At 40.0% G+C, this 23,130-nt stretch overlaps 4 long non-coding RNA genes and 1 pseudogene across 5 annotated transcripts in view; 3 read left to right on the top strand and 2 right to left on the bottom strand.

Moving 5' to 3' along the window:
* LOC145426036 (uncharacterized) overlaps positions 1-18,956 on the bottom strand; it is a 315,349-nt gene extending 296,393 nt beyond the window's left edge. The window contains exon 1 of the long non-coding RNA XR_013906806.1: positions 18,859-18,956. This is a non-coding gene — a long non-coding RNA (uncharacterized LOC145426036). The remainder of the gene's footprint in view (positions 1-18,858) is intronic.
* On the top strand, positions 573-7,065 carry LOC145426014 (uncharacterized). Its single transcript, XR_013906780.1, has 2 exons — positions 573-4,441; positions 4,523-7,065. It is a non-coding gene; the product is annotated as an uncharacterized LOC145426014 (long non-coding RNA).
* On the top strand, positions 10,232-11,503 carry LOC145426038 (uncharacterized). The gene is made up of 2 exons (XR_013906808.1): positions 10,232-11,146; positions 11,334-11,503. It is a non-coding gene; the product is annotated as an uncharacterized LOC145426038 (long non-coding RNA).
* LOC113018361 (uncharacterized) lies at positions 11,428-18,401 on the bottom strand (annotated as a pseudogene). Its single transcript, XR_013906766.1, has 3 exons — positions 18,320-18,401; positions 18,068-18,121; positions 11,428-14,905 (listed from the first exon to the last, which is right to left on the bottom strand). The product of XR_013906766.1 is annotated as an uncharacterized LOC113018361 (transcript).
* A 2,852-nt stretch (positions 18,957-21,808) lies between the features above and the next one.
* On the top strand, positions 21,809-23,082 carry LOC145426040 (uncharacterized). Its single transcript, XR_013906810.1, has 2 exons — positions 21,809-22,723; positions 22,911-23,082. It is a non-coding gene; the product is annotated as an uncharacterized LOC145426040 (long non-coding RNA).
* Positions 23,083-23,130: the final 48 nt, after the last annotated feature.

Here is a 23,130-nt window from a genome sequence, read left to right as displayed (position 1 = left end):
TCAGTAAACATCTTTGAGTGATCACATCTTTATTGTGTTAATAGCAGTTCACATCAAATTCACAGTATCGTTACTTATAAGTGTTTGTTGCAGTTGCATTTTGTATAGTTAAATGTATGTGTGTATATATATATATATATATATATATATATATATATGTATGTATGTGTGTGTGTGTGTGTGTGTGTATATATATATATTATATTATTTTTATTTTTTTAATTATTTTACAATTTTTAAGAATGTTATGAGAATAAGGTTGTATAATGTATGTTCCTAGCTTGATTTATATGCTATGTTTGTTTTAGATATCAAATAAAGATTTTCAGTTGTTACATGTGAATGTGTTTTCTTTGACTGAAATATATGAAGGGAAAAATATATTTTTGAAAGATTTTTAATTAATTTTGAAATATATTTTGAAATATATTTCAAAATATACAAAAATTGGCCAAAAAATATATGCGCTAAAATACATTTCAAAATATATTTATATATTTTGAAAATATATTTATATATTTTGAAATGTATTTTAGCGCATATATTTTTTGGCCAATTTTTGTATATTTTGAAATATATTTCAAAATATATTTTTTTACCGTATGGGCATGTTTTGTATAACACATAGAACATGACAGTTACCACGGGGTAAATTATCTATAGAGACCAAGATGTTTGTGTATGACTCTTTAGACCAGTTTTATCTGAATTATTGTGTGTATTTTCAGAGAGGACCACCTTCACCTCCATAACTACACTATGTTAGCAGATGAGCTCTGTGCTGTACCTAAAAACACAGAGAGCCTTTAAAAGCAGCTGATCTGATCAAAGCCTCTGTACCACCACTCCTGTTACAGTTACTGTGTGTCAGCAAGGAAACAACGTTTTCTCTCCTTGAGCAAAATTTCATCTGATAAGAATTCTCTCTTCTGTTTTCAGATGGATTGTTTTCCAACAGGAGAACAAAATGAGGAAAAGCCTGAGAAAAAAAGGAAAATTCAACAGAACACTGAAAAGACAAAGAAGACATAATGTGTAAAGAAGATACTATGAAGTAGAATGACATTGGAGACAAACTGTTCGTGGAATATTACAGCAAATTCATCACTGAGGAGGAAAAAGACAAACTTGATGTTTGGTTGGAAAACAAAAAAGATCAAATTGACACAGAATTGGGCGAAGAAATCCTCCATGAACGAATCCCGAAACTAGAGCCTGGAGAACAGAACGATGTCCTGACTTGAGCTGCACAGTTTAACAGAGAGCTCAAATGAGAATGTTTTATTAGAAAAAGCCACTGCTACTCTGTGATTGAATGATTAGCACACATGCAGAAGACTTTTCAGGACATAGTGATTACTATGGTTGAATTAAACTGGCTGTAGCTCAGGTTGTAGAGCTGGTAACCTACTAACCAGAAGGTTGGTGGTGTGATCCTAGTCTGCTCCAGTCTGCATGCCAAATATCCTTGGGCAAGATACTAACCCCAGGTTGCTCTCCGATGCATCCATCGAAGTGTGAATGTTGAATGTGTGAATGTAAGTTAGACAGCACTGAAAACTTAGAAAAGTGCTTGTGTGAATGGGTATGATTGGTTGAGCGAGTTGTGAAAGCACTTTGAGTGCTTTGAGTGCATGTAAGAACCCGTTGATTTACCACTTAAACACACTGATCATAATGATGAAGAACAGGTTCATGAGACGAGGTCACCCAGTCATCAGAAACATCATCCACTCACACTGAAGTTTGTAATCAGTGAGCAGACGTGAGTTACAGTCTATATTTGACTTCATCATCAGTCAGTTCAGTAGGACTGCCCTCGGGTGAGTTCATTGTGAAACCTGGCCCCACCTTATCATGCGAATTCCTGAGATCAGGTGGCCCAGGATGTGAGTGGGCGTTAAGGCGTCTGGGAAGGGATCTCAAAACTGGATTATAGATGGCAGAGAGTTGGTGTCGTAAACCCCGCCTCTGTTCAAAGATGGTCGCTCACAGTGGACATAGATGCTTCTTTCACTCCTCTTTCAAACCATCTGTCCTCTCTGTCCAAAATGTGAACATTGGCATCCTCAAAGAGTGACCTTTGACCTTAAGATGCAGATGGACTGCTGAGTCTTGTCCTGTGGAGGTGGCTCTTCTGTGTTGTGCCATGCGCTTGTGAAGTGGCTGTATTGGAGAGACCAAACAGCCCACTAGGTTTATATCTGGGACTCTCCACCATTTGACCTTAGAACTGAAGAAGCTTCTCGGATGAGAGGTGAAACGTCTTCAAGTAACTTAAAGAAGTCCAGACGCTTTTCTTTGCAAGCACCTTTGACTTCTCTTTGTAATGTGCACTCTGATTACTTGGACTCGACGTCATGGACTTACTAAGGCAGTTTGAACGTTAATACAGGGGTTCTCTACTCAGTAGATTGATTCAGAGTTGTTGTTATAAAATGTGTACCTTTTTACCAGTCTCCCACATCACTCTGTCCAGTTTTGTGTTTTCTCCGAGTTTACAGATACATGTCCACACAGCTGATGCTGGGGTGGTTTAAATGTGGCAACGGCTGAGGATTTCTCTTGAATCTGTCATGTATGAGCTTAAACAGACCCAAAGCAGGATTGTTGGAGCCACATTATGAGATGTGTGAGCATATCACATATTGATATGAAACACTGTGTAACAATGAACGACCAGACGGTTTAACTCAATTTGCAACTCTTCTTCAATTTAACAGAAGTTTATATCTTTTAGTAGATGTGGAAATAAAAACATTGGATTTTATTGCAGGGCTCACAAAATCGCTTGCCCGACGTTCCAGAGGTAGCGATATCTCCGGTCGGGCGACCAAAATCTATCTCTGCCCCGCCCGTCGGGCTATATGATAACCTGACGGGTAATCTATCCTGTAACTCTCTGTCTGCAAAATAGATAAATAAATACACTAACTACACACTGACTACACACTAACTACACACTAACTACACACTAACTAAACAAGATTTGCTCTAAACGTCGCAAATCTCTCACATCTCAAAACACCGCCATCACTAAAACTTCCCCCCTCCCTAAACAACTAAATGCCATATCATTTTTTGATTGGTCCACATGGTACATTTTTTCCACCAATAGGAAAGGGTGGAGGGGCGGGAGGTTAGTTCTTTGCTCACAGGCTTTCGAGCGTTTTCCTTATAAAACGGCGTTTTCACCGTTTCTTCCTGCAGTAAATATAAACAACGACAGTATTCAGGAAGAAAAACAAACATTGCAGATATTTTATCATAACTCTGGTTGTACGTGGCCGATCAACACAATTTAAAAACTGGTATAAAGTCCACACTTTGTCCGTCAGTTGTTCCGTCTGTCCTGCTCACATCTCCAATGGTTGTACACGGTGTCGGCACATAAGGACGCTGTCATCAACCACGTTGATTAGCTGCGTATATATGAATGTGAATCGCATCATTGGCTGGGCTGTGGGATAAGGAGGCATCGTTCTGATCCCATACAGGAGGAGCCAGTCACTGACTAACACTGCAGAACAGAATTGTAAAAGTTTTAATGTTAATTTCAATTCAGATTCGATTCTTTTCCTGTGCGCAGACGTGCCAGCAGTGCGCAATTGCGCACGTGCGCAGCTCAGAGGGAACATTGTTCCTGTCTGTTTTTATTCATATTTATGTTTAAAAAAAAGAAATTGTTTTAGTGTGTTCAATAAATGCTTATCTTGTTTGGCTCACGACCTAAAGTGTGCCTTGAGTTTTTGTCCCCTGTTCTAGATAGACAGATCTGTAATAATCCTCAGGCAGGTTCCTCTGGGACAGTCACAGATAGAGACTCCAACTCTGACGTCCTTTGAAAGTTTGAATCTTCATCACTCGTCATGCACACAGATGTTAATTCTACATATTCCTGGTACTGAACTCTACATCAATATGAAGAAAATGCTCCTACTGATCTGCATAGATGTTGATATCAAACCTTTTCCAGCACATGGATAAATCTCTATAAATCTTTCAGTCTGATCAGAATGGGCACAGTGTTGTTATTGCAGCTCCCTGATGTTTGAAAAGCTAAATGTCCATTTTAAAGTGCTCGTGTGTAGGATTGTGTTTCCTTCCTTTGTGCAGTTCTTACAGGAAACATGTTTGAATGTTTCCTGTTCCCCTGATGCTGCTTCCTGTTGGATAAAGTTGGTTTGAATAACATGTTCTTATAGGTTTCTGTCACGGTCCCCGTGTCTCTCTGGCTGGCCCACGCTGGCTACAGGTTTTGTTGTTGTTTGTTTTTGTTTTCTTTGTCTCTCCTCCTCCTCTCTGCCTGGGTGGAGCTCTCGCTCTTGGCCCACGCACCCGTGTGATGATGTCCACCTGCTGCTGATCTGGCTGATTTCCCCAGCTGCTATTTAAGGCAGTGGCACAGAGCAGCTCACCGCTGGAACGCTGAACCTCCTGAGTTCGTGCTCGCGGCATATTCAAAGAAGAATCTCTTACATGTATTTTGTTGTGGAACTAACCGTGCACTTCTTGTCTGTAGATTCTGGACCGAATCACCAGACCTGTCCAAGTGGGGCAGTGTGTGGAGTGTTGGAGCGAGTGCGGCTGAAGAGGAGTGCGTGTGTGCGGAGGAGCGGTGGCGGTGACTGAGTGGAAGAGGAAGCGTGTGTGTGGATCTTCTCTCCCTGGAGCCCTGGACCCCCCTCCCAACTCACTGTACATATATATAGCACTGAGGTGATCCCTGTTGTGAATAAATCTCCTTTTGTTTCCTTGAAAAGAACTGTCTGCGCATGAGTCCGTTCAGTAGCCATGACAGGTTTCAATGAACTTCAAACTGTGATCCACTTACAAAACTGTCTCATGTTATTGGAACGATCCACATTTGCATCCATTCACGGCACATTTGACATCTGAACACGTTTGTACACATGATGAAAGGACAGATGGTGTTTGTGTGTCCTTCTTAAACTCAGTGTGGATGTTTCATCATGTAGAACTACTTAGAACAAAGTCTTTGGGAACATTTGGAGAACACGTTTAGGAAAGTAACATCCTGGTAGAACATTTTCTTAAAGCAGAGCAGAGCTGCAACATGACTGTGAGCATTCAGAAGAATAAAGTCAGAATACTTTATTATTATGAAGACTAAAGTGCACCTTAATGCTGCCGATGAACACACATGTTCTTTGTGAAAGCATGTGTGAGCACAGCTGACGTGCACCACACTGACCCCACTCGCCCCGTTTCTTCATCCACTTCTTGCTCTTGTGCTTGAAATGAGACGCAGCAAAAGTCAGAGGCTCTAAAATCCACACAAAGGGGGCTCGTTAGATCAGGATACTGGATGTGATCCATAGAAAACATGGATAATACACCACTTTATTTGAAGCATCTGTAGCACTGCCTCAGTTCTGGATGTTTCCACAGACTCCTCTGTGCACCTAAAGAAAAGGTCAAAGGTCAGCAGCACATGTTGTTGGGACAATTCTTCAGTCGCACAAACTACACAATGATTTTCCTCCAATGACGACTTTTCACTTGGAGAAATGGTCCTGTGTGATTTCCAGGCTGTGATATAAAAACTAGTTCCTAATGGCAGCGATTCACTCAGTAAACATGTGTTTCCTTCACCAACCTCACACACAGATCCAATAAGATCAGGAAGTGGGCAGTATAGTACAATATGTGTTATTCTGTGCTGCACTGCCCAAACTAAAGATCTGCTGAAGTGTTGGAAATGATCCAGATGTTTATTTTGGACGATACAGCAGAAGATCAGACATGAAAGTGGAGATAACACAGAAGACCTGCAGCAAAGGTCAGAGGTCAGACTGGGCCCTGGATTCAACAATGAGCCAATGATCATCAAGCAGTGACTAAAGCAGAGCCCTGACCTTCTGACATTCATCACACAGTCAGAACAAATGTCTGCTGATGACTTCATCTCATGAAACGACTGATAGATGTCAGTTCATTGATCAGCTGAGCTGCTGATCTTCATCGTCACAGAAACATTCAGCTTGTTTCAATCAGTAAATAACTCCCACTACTCCCAGTTTGAACTGTTCCCACTCAAAATGCTGTGAGAACAATGATCATTGTAGGACTTCACAAACATCACGTGTTGTTTTCCACATGTAAGATCAGCAAACACACAGAAACTTCCTGTTGCCACACACGGCCTCTAAAATCTCTTCCACGCTTTCTGTCTGAAGTCCACTCTCTGTGTCGGATCCACAGGAAACAACAAGATCTTATTAACATGGTTTTCAATGTGTCTCCTTCCAAAAAGTCCAACCAATGAACAAATGTGTGTATTTGTGGAGGCCGAACAAAAGCATGACACATTTCTCTGTTTCTATAAACTGGAGTCAAACACAAACATGAAGAGTTTCACTGACAGACTCCAAAATGCCCCCACAGTGGATCAAAGGGAAATCCTACAGTGTGGCCAGAGACTCTTAATGGCTCCAACATCAACACATCCACAATGTTGGATCCAGTTCTGCCTCACAGAGTTACTAAGACACACCCTCTGCAGCATCACAGCAGCTCCACCTGCTTCACCTGCCTCCTCAGCATCTGTACACCTGAAGAGAAAAGAAAGGCTCCAACAGCTCAAATCTACAAAGGATTCATGAAGTTTCATCCAACAATAACATGTTTGCCTTCCACAGTGTGCTGTTAGACACCACTGTACCTCTGCCATTTCAAAAAGAGCAGCTTGGGAACATTTTGGCTCCAAACACTTTGTGTTTAAGTTCTTTGTTTTCTTTGTGAAGCCGACAACATCTGGAGCTTTGTGACTCATAGAAACATCATTTTGTTCTTTAGATGACAGCAGATTGGGACTGAATAATCAATCACTATCAAACCAATAAAGACAAACATGCTGATTTTACAGGAACTTTGTTGGAGAAGCTGCAAAGACATGAAACTGGTGGAGATCCCAAACCAGTTGATAGTGCTGGTTATTCCAAATAAAGCTGTTTCCCTTTGAGATGAAATGACTTTGTGTCCTGATGTATAATAAAGATGTTGTTGTTTTTGAGCCCCTGTATTAAAAGTAGTTTAAAGTCAGCTTGAGTTTGATGTCTTTATGTCAAAGCTGCTCATGATGTTGAGCTGCTGATGGAATAAAAACAATATAAAAGCATGTAGTCCAGACTTAAATGCAGCCTGTTGTTAGCTGAGGTCCACACACAGTGTTTGACAGTGTAAAGTGTGTGAAAGGGCTGCTGGTGGAGCTCACTAGGATGAGCAGGTGACCACGAGGTGGAGAGCAGCTGGCCTGGCTTTGACCCGGGCCACGCCCCCTTTCTCTCTGCTTTGCTGTCACTTATCTTCACTGCTCTGTCCAATAAAGCTGAAAAAGGCCCCGAATCAAAGAAATCTGCTGCAGCCTCTGAAACGTCTTCTGTTTCCTTCCCGACGGCTTTTTCACCGTCAGCCCATCAGACAGTCCAGCAGCATTTATGATGATGTCATGATGTTGAAGAGGCTGCTACGGTGGCCTCCCATGACCCCCAGCCTCATCACAGCTGAGATGCAGACATTTGAAAACATTCAGCAGACAACTGAATAACAGTCCAACACAACAGTCTGTGTGCAGACACACACTGACCTTTCATATAGTCAAACACAGCTGGTTGAGTCATTTCTCTGTGAGTCTAAAGTGAATCTAGTATTTGAAAGTCCACTTCCTGTATTTGTTGTTGAAGACTTCTTCAGCTTCTTCTCAAGGACATCAGCTGCTTGTTTGGCAGCAGAGGCAGTTAAGAAGCTTCCTGAAAAACACTGAACAGTGAGTTCACTGTGGCATATGACAGATTCAGCTTTCTGTGTGCAAATGTGTCTGTGTCGACCTTTCAAATGCTGTTGAATCCAAAACATCAGCGGCTCCTCGGCTGCTCACTTCATGCACTTCTGTCTGTGTGACAGTCCAATGACATCACAGCTGTTTCCAGCCCCAGTGTCTCAGGACTGGACACCTTTAAACATGTCGAGGATCAAACAGCGTCCAGCTAAACACACATGAAACTATCAGAGCTGACAATCATTCCAATAACATCTAATGGTTCATGTATGTAGACACAGGACTACAAGGAAATGGCTCTCAGCATCTGGCTGTGGGAACACGAGTCCCTGTTTGTGTTCAGATTGTGTGCATGTTTTAGACGTGTGTCACATGTAGAAACACAACAATCCCACAATGACACACAGATGTGTTTGACACAGCTGTGCAGCTGTAAGTTGTTTCTAATGATTCATTGAAGCTCTTCTAACATTCTGGAGACGATCAGTACATGAATCTGTTCAACACGACAACGATTTGACTTCAGTGTGAACGTTTGCCATTAAATAACCTTCTTCATCCAGCTGACAGCATCTTCATCCTATGATGTGAACAGTTCCTCCTGTTGATGACAAACCTCTGACAGGATCTGCTTGAGGAGCTTTTTCATGTGCAGCTCTCTGAGCTCAGGGCTGAGCTGCTGTTTCATCTTTAAGAGCTGCTGCCTCCTCGCCGGACTTGTTCTCCTCTTCTTCTCCTAATGACACCATTTCTGCTTCATATTAAATTCAATAAAGATGCTGACATGTATCTGTAGCAACAACATCATTGAATCTAGAACAACTGGAGCCAAACCAGTGGCTCTGCTGGGATCACTGGTGAGCCAACACTTCCTTGTTGGATGCAGATTTCAGGGCTTCCTTTTGCTCCTCCCTTATAACTGTTCTCTCTTCTCAACACATGATGACACAAAGGAATCAGCAGTGACAAAGATGATGCTGAAAAGGATCCATGGATGTTAATTGGACAGTGATCTCTCTGTGCTCTCCTGAAGTCAACACTCATCTTTGTTGTTGGCTCAAATTCCTGAATGTGAGTAAAAAAACTGTCAGAGGTAACTAAAGGTCAGATTCCTTGATTTTAAATCTGTTTACTGTGCTTGAAGCCCTATGTGTCCTGCAGTCAGTTTCCTGTTAGGTCATCTCTTATGCCAAACATATAATTATGTTTCTTTTAGCTTTATATTCTCAGAAGCTCTGCTGCACTAGTTTTGGAGCAGGAGTTCACCCGAAAGCAACAAATTCAAAATAATTAACGTTTTTCAAAATGGAATAAAAGTAAAGTTTTATTCATATAGCACAAACTCACAACAGCTGTCTCATGGCGCTTTATATAGAAAAGTAAAGACGTTAAGCTGTCTGTGATGGATCTCAAAACTGGATTATAGATGGTGGACAGTTGGTGTCGTAAACCCCGCCTCTGTTCAACGATGGTCTTTCACAGTGGACGTAAATGGCTTCTTTCACTCCTCTTTCAAACCATCTGTCTTTGGCTGCATTTGAAGGCCAATTACGTCAAAGCCAGGCGACGAAGGCTGTCCCAATTCGTCGACTCCTTCAAATGCAGCCGACAAATGCGTCCTTCATTTCCCCGAATTTGAAGGATGGGTCGGGTGTGTCCTTCGTGGCCCACCATATCCCAGAATTCATAGCGCGGCCCAGCCAAATTTCAGCTCCCAACAATGGCGGCCGCTACGAAGTTTTAAAATTAGTCTTATTAATCTTTCTGAGTCACAAAATAAACTTTTAACATATATTAAGGGGAGAAAGTAGCTGTGTAAACATCAAATATCTGCTCGGTTTATCAAGACATCGCATATTGGCAAAAGTGTGCCGACGTTTTCGGAGACGTCTGTTACCCACCCGCTCGATGTTCAGACCCCCGCTGTCTTTGATATATAAGTCACTTAGACAACCTGTTATTGTTTGGCTTTTTCAGTGTTTTATTTGTTCCGGAGTAAATCGGTTTGGCTGAGATCAAAGTTATTAGATTATTAGATAAAATAAAACGTTATTAATCCATCGGGTGGGTTCCTCCGGGATTTTCACACAGCTGAATACACGTCAAACAGAAAACTGATTAAACAGAAGTGTGAGACGGTCGAGAACTTACGCCAGTGTCCTGTAATATTTTAGATAGCAAGGAGCAGACGGCCGAGTTTATTAAACTCCACCCACACAGCGGTGACGCAGATCTGAAGGCTAGACCGTCCAATTTCACAGCCTCGCACTTCCGGCCTTCTCGGTCTTCGAAGGACTCAGCCCACGTAGACCGCGAAGGCCGGGTCCTCCGAAGGATGCGGCCTACATTTTGGGACACAGCTTTTGTCAAACATGTGAACCTTGGCACACTCAAAGAGTGACCTTTGACATTTTTATGCAGATGGACAGCCGGGTCTTGTCTCATCTTTTCTATGTTTTCCCATGAATTGATTTTTGGTCTCTCGAGTGTCGAGGTCTAAATTTCAGAAAACAGATTTAAAATCAAGGAATTTGTCCTGTAGTGACCTCTGACCTTTAGTGAACTTTACAGAGGCCTTTTTGTTTTTAATAAAGGCTATGTGTTTAAGAATTATACCACAGAGTCAAATACTTCTGATTTGAGACCTTAGTTTTCACAGGAGCTGAGCACTAAATGAGATAGCAAATAGACTTATTAGCTGCAACCAACAATAGCTGGAATATTTTATGTTAGCTAACTAGTGAGAGAATTGACAACTCAGAGGAAAATAAGGACACTAAAATTAAAAAATAATTTAAGGGGGATCACATGTGTACTGCTCCTGGCTGCAACAATAAGTTTTACGTTAAGAAATGATAAAGATATTAGGATGTTAAGGATATTATCACACTGTTCTCATAAACTGTTGTATTGATCATTAAAAAGCGTCCTCACTGGATTTAAGCACAGCTGGCTGCTTGTTCCCAGGTTCAGTCTATAAGAATACATTGTGGACCTGATAATAAATGATAACTGTAGCTGCCGTCATAGGCAACTCTCGCATTTAAGTTCATGTCATGAGATATTTAAGGTTGAAACCATAAGTAGTTGAAATATTAAGAAATAAATAGTAATTAATGTTTAGTTGTTTAGATTTATATGTTAAAATGTGTTATTTGTGTTATTGGTTAGGTCCGTCTGTTCTTGCTAAGAGGGCATTTTTTTGGCTGGCACACTCAGCAAGCTAATTAAGAGACGAGCCACGAGGTTTGCACGTCTACAGAAAGATAAATAAAGAGTGCCTTTTTTGGACCTCCCCACGACGTAAAAATGAAACTTTTATTCCATTTGAGTGAGGCCAATGAGGTAAATGTTTTATTTTGTTTCTTATCGTTGTATGTATATATGCGAGTGTTGTGTGACATTCAAGTGCAATTACCGTAGTGTGAAGTGTAATGTGTATTTTATTGATCCTTTTGTTGGAATGTTTCGTTACATATAATGCTTAAGGACTTTATTAAGAATATTCATTTAAGTTTGTATTTCTTTTTAGTTCTGACGGCATTGTATCGGCTGTGGTTGGACATCATTACAGGTTAATACACGTTGGAGAATCCTCCTGTCCGAAATAAATGTCAGCTAAAACGCAAAGAACAAGTTGAGCTTTATTAAGACTCGAGGGGAGTAACAATAACTGTCCAGAAAATAGAAAAAAAAGAAAAATTTGCATGTTCTCAGCATTTAAAATAGTAATTAAAGTGTATTTTGAGTAAATATGACATTTAATTTTTTTTAACTGAACTTCAATAAATTCCTGTGTCACAGTAGAGCAATATCTTTATGTTCATGCTAACAGTCAATTTTGTGAAAGCATCGGATTATTGGCTATAAATAGTTAACTCAGTATAATATGCTTTATATAGTATCCCTGGACTCAACCACACAGAAATGAAAGACACTGGGGAAAAATAAGTATTCACAGACTTTTAGTCATTTGTAATCTACACATTTTCCTAAAACTGCTTTAAAAGTACAAGCATGCATTACACACAGTGAGAAAATAAAACTTTTTTGTTTCCAAACTTATTTCCAACAAACTTTATTTGTAATGAAGAGATTAAAAAGGAACACATTCAGGTTACTTTATTTGAAGCTGTCAGTATAAAGCCAGTCTGCATTAAGTTAGCAATTCTAACTGCACAAATAAGCACAATACAACATAATGAAGGAAACGTCAGCTTGTTAGCCCATTTAACAATTAGAGTGAGCGATTTTCTGTCTTTTTTACAGATAAATATCCAAATCATGACACCAATGAAAATGAGAAAACAGACTCCAGAAAATTTACCTCAAACATAACAAATGCTCTTGCCCCTTTTTTTTTTTTTACACAGTCACAGTCTGTCTCCCAGTTCAGTTTTCAGTCAATCATTGTTCCAACATATATTAGATTATAATACTCAACACATTCCACTGTCTGACCCCTAATGAATGTGACCTTTTGGACATTAAAAATCGAGGCCCTCGTGCTTCATATATTAAATCCTCCATTAGGAACCTTGGTGTTACCTTTGACCCAGCTCTGGACACACGTTAAATCTTTGGTTCGCTCTTGTTTTTACCATTGAAGAAATATCACTGAGTCCCATTGTGTCACGCTCTGAACTGGAAATGATTCTTCGTGCTTTTGTTTCATCTCGCTTAGACTATTGTAATTCCTTGTTTACTTGCTTAAGTAACGCCTCCCTGGAACGACTGCAGGGCGTTCAGACTGCTGCTGCCAGGCTTCTGACAAAGCATCACAAACACTCCCATGCCACGCCCCTGCTGATTCAGCTGCACTGGCTCCCTGTCAAGTTCAGGGTCCAATTTAAGATCATAATCATGACCTATAGGTTCCTGCACGGTGTAGCTCCAACTTACTTAAGTGATCTACTTCTTTCTTATCACCCCAGCAGGTCCCTGAGGTCTTGTGTCCAGGGGTTGCTGGTTGTCCCGCTTACAAGGTTAAAAACAGAAGGTGACAGAGCGTTTGTATCAGCGGCTGCCAGACTCTGGAGCTCGCTCCCTTTGAGTTTGAGATCTGTGGACTCAGTCGTGTCTTTTAAAAAGCAGTTAAAAACGTATCTGTTTAAACTGCTTTTGGTTGATTTTGTTTGAGATTTTTCTGCCTCTGTAAAGCACTTTGTGATTTTATCTTGAAAGGTGCTATATAAATAACATTTTACTTACTTACATGAGTATGTTTTCTAAATTCAGTGATGACGTCTTTTGAGACAGGACTCATCAGAACATTTAGCATAATGGTCAAAGTCTGGGTTGTAGCTGCTCTCATCATCCTGAGGCCAATTACCAATGACAGAGTAAACTGATATGTTTAATTGATAACTGATTAAATCTGCAAGTGAAACATTTCCATATGCAATTTTTACAGAACTACTGTATTTTCTGTAAAACCATGAGAATGTCTCGTGATTTGAGTTTAATTCTACATATCTGTCTGATGGGTTTTCATCTTGTTCCATAAGGTTTTCCTAGCTTTTTTCATAACTGCAGGTATGTACTGCAGAGCTCCTCTGGTACCTTCATCCACTCTGCTTTTCATCTCCTCCAGTTTCTGGACCTTCTCTGTGTCTCCTTTCTCCTTCATCTTCTCACTTAATAACTCAAAGTGTACAATAGTGGACAGAGAAAAAACATTCAGAGCGATTTCCTCCAGTCTGACAAGATGTTGGTAGGACTCCTCCAGCCACTGTGACTTCTCTGCTGTCAGCTGGTTCATTTCCTTTTCTAGATTTTCCAAAAGGCTGGACTTGTCCTCACTTTCTGTCTTGTTCTTGTCATATTTCTTTTTCATTTCTTCATTAGTCTTTGTGACATGAAGTTTCTTGGTTACATAGATCTTCCTTTCTTTCACATGATCTGATGCAGGACACTTGTTGGTACAAACAGTGCAGCGGCCTCCTTTCATGACTTCACAGTGTTTGGGATACCAGGCCATTGTGCATCCAGGATAGTGACAGTTCTCCTCACAGACTTTACAGCTGACAGCTCCTTCATACACACCCAACAAGCACCACCACCCAACCTCGATATCTTCTCTAACTTTGTAGACCTCATCAATTTCTATAGTGAACTGCTTATTTGTCTTCATCTCTTCTTCGTGTTTCTTCAGAGCCTCTTGAGTCTGTCTTATTTCTGTCTGTTTTAATTCAATAAAATCTATTCTTTCTTGCAGGTTTTGAATGCAGGCTGTCAATCTGATGCGTTCATTTAACACTTCAACAGTTGTCATCAGTTTCTGAGGTTCAATATTTTCCAGGAATTCTGAGAATTCACTCATTCCTCCCTCTGATACTCTCCATGCGTTATGCAAACCCACCTTGTCTTTCTTTTTTCTCTCTTTTTCCTGTTGGTTATTGAACAGGAAGCAAACTGGCTCATCCTCTATTCTGGCACATTTTATTTTTGCAGCTTCAAGAGCTTCAAGAGCATTTTCAGGTGTTACACCATCTGAGTGTGTGAACAGGGCCACAATGTTTTTCTCCAGGTTTTTTCCAAACAGAGAAATGACTGAATCAAAGATGTACCTCAATCGATCACTCAGTCGATTATCACTCGCCTTCATCACCAGACCCACTGCATGAACTTCATGGACTCCGTCATCTGATCGAAACAACTCCAATAATCTTTCACTAACAATGACATCATGCTCAGTCCCTCTGGTGTCTCCATATCCAGGCGTGTCGATGATGGTCAGAGAGTAGGGCAGAGTTTCATCTTCAAAACCAAAGATCTCGTACACGATCACATCTGATGTCTGACTTTCTGATTGACTTTTCTCCTCCTCCTCTACGAACTTAAACCAGACTTCATCCTCCCACTTCACTCCCATCGTGTAGTTGACCAAAGCATTGATCAGAGTAGATTTTCCTGCTCCTGTTTCACCCACAAGTAAGATGGTTTTATTTGTCTTTTTTTTGATTTTTTTCACCAACAGTCATTTTTGTCAGAGTTCCAAACATTTTTTTCTTTGGGTTTAGCTTGTAAACAGGAGGAGGTCCTGAACTGATAAGAACACTTTTGAGGATGGTGTTCTTGTATTTTGAAGACATATCCCTGGTCCTGAGAAGCAAAAATAAAAATTTGTTAAGTTTCGGTTTTTTGCCAGACATTTAAGATAAGTAGGCATGTTTCAACATACAGACACATAAATCATAAATGCCAACCCAGTTTTGCAATCTGTTAACCCTTTAAACCCGGTCGGAGCGGGCACGCTCCGTTTTGCGTAACTATTTCTAAATCCCGGTAGCACTGCAACCACGTGAGCTAGCGCAATAATTTTTTTGCGTATGAAACCGGAGGAGTTGTACTTACATCTTAGCTTGTCCTCGGTCACAGTTTCCTTCCACATATAGCTTTGCAAAAACTGCATAAAAAGCACTTGCAGCAACTAAAACATAATATTCCAGAAACACGCTTTGCCGATCCGATCAGCTGTTCGTAACACTTCCTACGTCCATCAGCGCGAACTATCGCATGTCCGCATGACCTGCCCGAAACCGGAAGTGACGTCATTTCGTGGAAAATTTCGCTTTTTGCCTTCAGGGCCTTATGAGCCTACACTGGTGTTTTTAAAAGTCAAGTTTGACTTCATGCTTTTCTGTGTCGTTTCTGGGATGCTTAGGACTCATATTGCACTGCTGGAAATAGTTTATTTTGATGCACATGCTGGGTTGTTTTTTTTTGCAAATTTTCATCACACTGATCCATGCTGCTCAATTCACATCAGCTCACACACACTTTCTACCTGCAGAGGAAACACAAATCATTCATGTGCACATCAACTGAAATCCTCCTTTCCATCATGTGTGCTGTCCAAATATCAGCAAATAGCAGAGTTAAAGATGCTAAGATTTTCGCTGTGAGTGACCAAGAGAGACAATTAGAATTGAGTATATCAGACGGACAGCTAAGGTCAAACACTTTGGACAGAGAGAGAGAGATATCTGGGCTTTGACTTAAATCATGACTGTTTATTAACAGAAATCAATAACTGTTATTTGGCATTATTATATATAAATTGTTAGATTATAATATTATTTTATGCCATGTTATACCCCTAACTAAAGATTGTGAATTATTATGTAGTTTTAGTTTGCATTATTCTCCTGAATTAGAAGAAGCTGATAACTAGTGTGAAGCGCTTTGGGGTCCTTAGGGACTAGAAAAGCGCTATACAAATGCAGGCCATTTACCATAAAGTGGCTCCTCTTAAAACTAGAAAGGCAGCACTATTAAATCCCCACCCTGGATCACAGAAGCTATCTGCAGCTTTACGCGATTTAGCCATAAAACTGAGCGCCTGTGAAAAGCCACAAAACTTGAGGTTCATAAGCTCCACTTATAATGACATAGTGAAAGACACGAGAGCCACTTGTTTCTAGGGGTGGGTTTTGATTATCGATTTATCTATTAAAATCGATTCTAGCTTGGATTCTGCACAAAGACGTGAACACAAAGCGCAGACCTGCGGATCAGAATCAGGGAGATGTCGCCTCTCTCACCCGACAGCACGGACACGGTCGGGGCTGAAAGCCGACAGCTCGCTGACTCTGATCTGTCGGCGGGTCGAGCTTTGTGTTCACACCCTGATTTGCGCTGATTCTAAAGCTGTTGGTTTGATGTCTCTCCAAACAATATTGACCGAACCAGCAGCAAAAGACGATCCAAACTACGCTTCACATAAACATCGTCATGAATTCACTCTGACTTTTGCTGTTTTGCTTCCACCACAATAAAAAGTGTGCTTCAAGAACAGTTTCCCGTCTAAAAATCTGTTTTCTGCATTATCCGCTTGCTTGTTACGCACAAGTCTACCGTTGTTTACAGCGCTGTCGGGCCCTGTTTTTTTTTCCTTTTACTTACTTTCAAAAAGAAAGCCTCATTTCTGCTGTTCAATAGGCTTGTGAACAAATTTAAACTTTTTAAAATTATGCAAATTGGAAAACGCGGTTCGTGGCTCAAAAAAGGATGGGAATACTGACCTAAATGATTAAGTTAATGGGGCAGGGATATACATATTATATTTTTATGGGTTATTGCCTGTAAAATGACAAATTTAACCTTGACCTTATATGTACGACTGGGTATTGTCACTGAGTTCAAGTTTTATTGTCATATACAGATAAACAGTGTAGCCACATTTACCCATAATGAAATTCTTTGGCTCGTGCTCCTCAGCTTTACATGAGCATATAGAAAATGTCCAGTTATACTTAAGAAGAAAATAACAAAACAATAACAATAATAATAATAAAGAAAAACAAACAAACAAAATACTAAACTATTCAACAAATGATTCGAACCTGATTAACCTTTTAAATTAAGAATATTTCATTGCAAATTATTTGACTATTTCTCTGCAATTACAAACTCTGTGTAAACGATCTATGTGTTAAAAACAAAGCTGGCACTTAAGGGACTTCATCAGAGGTGTAAGCATCACAGCAGATACCTTTGTGTCAAAGTGACTGATGGTCAAACGCAGAAAAATATGAAGGAGATTTTCATGGCCTGGTCTTTTATAGCAGATAATCATCTTAAAAATATTCTGCAGTAGACCAAAAACGGAAGCTATCCGGTAGCTACTGAACAGCAGAAATTAGGCTTTCCTGTTGGAAGTCATGTTTGAAAAAAAAAAAAAAAGCAGTCGACAGCACTGTACACAACAGTAGACTGATGCGTAATAAGCAAGCAAATAATGCAGAAAACAGAGATTTGAGATGGGAAAATGGTCTAGAAGTACACTAAGAGAGAGAAAGAGTTGTGCAGGAAGTGTGCAAAGTTAGAGCAATCCATTTACCTGCTTTTTAATTGTTTGCTGTTTTAGCTGTTTGGTGGTAAAACAACATTTATATTTAAAAATCGATTTCAAAATTTAATGACTCGATATTACATTCAAATTAAATTTGATTTTAATCAGGAAATCAGTTTTTTTAAACCCACCCCTAACTGTATGTGATCGCTATCTGAAAACCTAAATTCTGACTATTACTTCAGGAGGAATAGCAATTTTTATGAATTCTGGACACCAGATACCTCACCTTGGCATAAGCTCATAGGTGAGGCTAAAATGCAAATACATTTACCAAAATAAAAATCAATATTGTAAGGATAAGCTCACTCAATTGTACAGTTTTACGATCAGTTTTGATGATAATGCGCATGATGATATATTAAAGCATGAAGATAACTGTATCTCTTAACTGTACTTATTGTACTTACGTTGCCATGTTGATGACAGAGATCCACACAGTGAGGTGTCAGGAAAATCTTGCTCTGGAGTAAAACAAAAAAAAAATTAATCCCATCTATTTCTAAAGAATTACATTTGGTAGATCTTTCTGTTCACACCGATCTGATGATTAGGAGAACAATTACAATCAGGATCTTCATTTTCAATTAGTTAAATGTTCTCTTTCTGTAATCTGTAATTTTATCTTGATCCCCTGATTCCAGCATTTCAAGTGATCTTACCTGTATTGTATCAGGAAGCTCTGTGATGCTGAGGAGGCAGAGAAGGGAGCGTTGCACAATTTTATACCCTCAGAGGAGGGACGATGAGACCATGCAATCACATGACTTCTTTGAAATCATAGAATTAACAGAAGGGAATTTGAGCAGCAATGTTGCCCCACCCCCCTACTCATAACAAAACTGAAAGTGTTTCCACCTTGCATGTGTGTTTTTGTGTGTGTTGCAAATCAGTCTAAAGTCTGTCACAGCTTTGAAATGAAATGGGCAGCTTTGACAAAAAAATGACAAAAACGTTGCTCTGTGGGAGCCCAGGAACAGAACTCACTTCTTACTGGGGTTATCACACACACAGACACACACACACAGTGACATGAGACAGAGCAACAAAACGGAGATAAAAACAGAATGTGCACAGGATCATGAAGGGACTATCCCAGACTGAATACTGGAGTTGTACCTAATCCTCACTCATCTGTTCCCCACTCATTTCCAGAATGGCATCAAGCTGTTTGCTTCACTCTGTTAACTTAAATACACACTGTTAGATTATAATATTATTTTATGCCATGTTAGACCCCTAACTAAAGATTGTGAATTATTATGTAGTTCTAGTTTGCATTATTCTCCTGAATTAGAATAAGCTGATAACTATTGCATTAGTTAAACTGATTTGCATTAAATTAGACTGCTGATTTATTGTGAATGAATGATATTGTTTATGATGCATTATACTGCTGAGTTATAAGAAATACTGTTTGCAGAAAGTCATCGCCTTATTTGTCTGATTAGAAGAGAACAGAATATGCAGGAGTTTTCTGCCCCATCTCAGCAGGAGCAGATAAACAGGGAGCCAAGGTCGTAGCTTAGGCGCCGTGTGAGAGAAAGCATGTGAATGTTTAGGCTTTTATGATAAGCTGAATATAACACAGAACAATAACAGGACATATAATAATGTAGAAACATGATCTTCAACAGGCACACTTCTATTATTCATGATCACAAACACAAAGAACTTGTGCAGCCCTGATATCAGCCCTAATATATGAGTGTGTTTGCCCAAAGATTGAAACAGCATCAACATGACAGCTGTAAGAAATCTTCTCTCAGCCTTGTTTGGCAGAAGATCCCTGCAACAAAGATTGTAGCTGAAAGATGACGTGTGTAAAGTTTGCTCTGTGGGAGGGTTGAGGCTGTTTTTAGACCTTTGATAGTTTCCAATCCAGTTCTGACAGACAGAAATAAAAACAACATCATTAAGATCAGATCATGGAGCTGTTTGCTGCCTTGTTTCTATCTTCAGATTACAAGACTTTACTACAATAAAGATGCTGACATGTATCTGTAGCAACAACATCATTGAATCTAGAACAACTGGAGCCAAACCAGTAAATGGACCTATTCTTCTGGAGTACTCAAAGGGCTCTATACAAAGTGCCACATTCACACACTTTCTCTGAACTTAGTGCTGGCTAACCACATTCATACTCCGATGGATGCATCGGAGAGCGACTTGGGGTATCTTGCCCAAGGATACTTAGCATGCAGACTGGAGGAGCCAGGAATCAAACCACCAACCTTCCAATCAGTAGGTGACCTGCTCTACAGCCACCCCATTGGTGAGCCAACACTTGTCATTCCTTGTTGGATGCAGATTTCAGGGCTTCCTTTTGCTCCTCCCTTATAACTGTTCTCTCTTCTCAACACATGATGACACAAAGGAATCAGCAGTGACAAAGATGATGCTGAAAAGGACCCATGGATGTTAATTGGACAGTGATCTCTCTGTGCTCTCCTGAAGTCAACACTCATCTTTGTTGTTGGCTCAAATTCCTGAATGTGAGTAAAAAAACTGTCAGAGGTAACTAAAGGTCAGATTCCTTGATTTTAAATCTGTTTACTGTGCTTGAAGCCCTGTGTGTCCTGCAGTCAGTTTCCTGTTAGGTCATCTCTTATGCCAAACATATAATTATGTTTCTTTTAGCTTTATATTCTCAGAAGCTCTGCTGCATTAGTTTTGGAGCAGGAGTACGCCCGAAAGCAACAAATTCAAAATAATTAACGTTTTTCAAAATGGCATAAAAGTAAAGTTTTATTCATATAGCACAAAATCACAACAGCTGTCTCATGGCGCTTTATATAGAAAAGTAAAGACGTTAAGCTGTCTGTGATGGATCTCAAAACTGGATTATAGATGGTGGACAGTTGGTGTCGTAAACCCCGCCTCTGTTCAACGATGGTCTTTCACAGTGGACGTAAATGGCTTCTTTCACTCCTCTTTCAAACCATCTGTCTTTGGCTGCATTTGAAGGCCAATTACGTCAAAGCCAGGCGACGAAGGCTGTCCCAATTCGTCGACTCCTTCAAATGCAGCCGACAAATGCGTCCTTCATTTCCCCGAATTTGAAGGATGGGTCGGGTGTGTCCTTCGTGGCCCACCATATCCCAGAATTCATAGCGCGGCCCAGCCAAATTTCAGCTCCCAACAATGGCGGCCGCTACGAAGTTTTAAAATTAGTCTTATTAATCTTTCTGAGTCACAAAATAAACTTTTAACATATATTAAGGGGAGAAAGTAGCTGTGTAAACATCAAATATCTGCTCGGTCTATCAAGACATCGCATATTGGCAAAAGTGTGCCGACGTTTTCGGAGACATCTGTTACCCACCCGCTCGATGTTCAGACCCTTGCCTTGCCTGTTCCCGTCATTGTTTCCAACTTCAACTATTTCTACCATAGAGAGGCAGAAGCAGAGGACAAGTTGCCCTTGGCTGATGCTGTCGAGAAAGCCATAAAGGATACCACACAGGGTAGCAACACCTCGCTCAATAAAGCCAACGGGATCTGGCAGAGTGACAAAGGGAACTGACGTCAGAAGAACACTGTTCAATAGGAGGTGAAACTTTGCCACTAACCAGTAAATATTAAATAGTCACTGTTACGAGTGGCCAGTTGGATTCATTAGATCTGCACTGCACCTTGTGAAAAATATGTTTTTTAAGTCACTTAGACAACCTGTTATTGTTGGGCTTTTTCAGTGTTTTATTTGTTCCGGAGTAAATCGGTTTGGCTGAGATCAAAGTTATTAGATTATTAGATAAAATAAAACGTTATTAATCCATCGGGTGGGTTCCTCCGGGATTTTCACACAGCTGAATACACGTCAAACAGAAAACTGATTAAACAGAAGTGTGAGACGGTCGAGAGTTTACGCCAGTGTCCTGTAATATTTTAGATAGCAAGGAGCAGATGGCCGAGTTTATTAAACTCCACCCACACAGCGGTGACGCAGATCTGAAGGCTAGACCGTCCAATTTCACAGCCTCGCACTTCCGGCCTTCTCGGTCTTCGAAGGACTCAGCCCACGTAGACCGCGAAGGCCGGGTCCTCCGAAGGATGCGGCCTACATTTTGGGACACAGCTTTTGTCAAACATGTGAACCTTGGCACACTCAAAGAGTGACCTTTGACATTTTTATGCAGATGGACAGCCGGGTCTTGTCTCATCTTTTCTATGTTTTCCCATGAATTGATTTTTGGTCTCTCGAGTGTCGAGGTCTAAATTTCAGAAAACAGATTTAAAATCAAGGAATTTGTCCTGTAGTGACCTCTGACCTTTAGTGAACTTTACAGAGGCCTTTTTGTTTTTAATAAAGGCTATGTGTTTAAGAATTATACCACAGAGTCAAATACTTCTGATTTGAGACCTTAGTTTTCACAGGAGCTGAGCACTAAATGAGATAGCAAATAGACTTATTAGCTGCAACCAACAATAGCTGGAATATTTTATGTTAGCTAACTAGTGAGAGAATTGACAACTCAGAGGAAAATAAGGACACTAAAATTAAAAAATAATTTAAGGGGGATCACATGTGTACTGCTCCTGGCTGCAACAATAAGTTTTATGTTAAGAAATGATAAAGATATTAGGATGTTAAGGATATTATCACACTGTTCTCATAAACTGTTGTATTGATCATTAAAAAGCGTCCTCACTGGATTTAAGCACAGCTGGCTGCTTGTTCCCAGCTTCAGTCTATAAGAATACATCGTGGACCTGATAATAAATGATAACTGTAGCTGCCGTCATAGGCAACTCTCGCATTTAAGTTCATGTCATGAGATATTTAAGGTTGAAACCATAAGTAGTTGAAATATTAAGAAATAAATAGTAATTAATGTTTAGTTGTTTAGATTTATATGTTAAAATGTGTTATTTGTGTTATTGGTTAGGTCCGTCTGTTCTTGCTAAGAGGGCATTTTTTTGGCTGGCACACTCAGCAAGCTAATTAAGAGACGAGCCACGAGGTTTGCACGTCTACAGAAAGATAAATAAAGAGTGCCTTTTTTGGACCTCCCCACGACGTAAAAATGAAACTTTTATTCCATTTGAGTGAGGCCAATGAGGTAAATGTTTTATTTTGTTTCTTATCGTTGTATGTATATATGCGAGTGTTGTGTGACATTCAAGTGCAATTACCGTAGTGTGAAGTGTAATGTGTATTTTATTGATCCTTTTGTTGGAATGTTTCGTTACATATAATGCTTAAGGACTTTATTAAGAATATTCATTTAAGTTTGTATTTCTTTTTAGTTCTGACGGCATTGTATCGGCTGTGGTTGGACATCATTACAGGTTAATACACGTTGGAGAATCCTCCTGTCCGAAATAAATGTCAGCTAAAACGCAAAGAACAAGTTGAGCTTTATTAAGACTCGAGGGGAGTAACAATAACTGTCCAGAAAATAGAAAAAAAGAAGAAAAATTTGCATGTTCTCAGCATTTAAAATAGTAATTAAAGTGTATTTTGAGT

This window comes from Astatotilapia calliptera, chromosome 3 (genome assembly GCF_964374335.1).
Source record: "Astatotilapia calliptera chromosome 3, fAstCal68.1, whole genome shotgun sequence".
Taxonomy (NCBI): domain Eukaryota; kingdom Metazoa; phylum Chordata; class Actinopteri; order Cichliformes; family Cichlidae; genus Astatotilapia; species Astatotilapia calliptera.
Note: the sequence above shows the minus strand (reverse complement) of the source record. Positions and strands in the feature narration are given on the sequence as shown.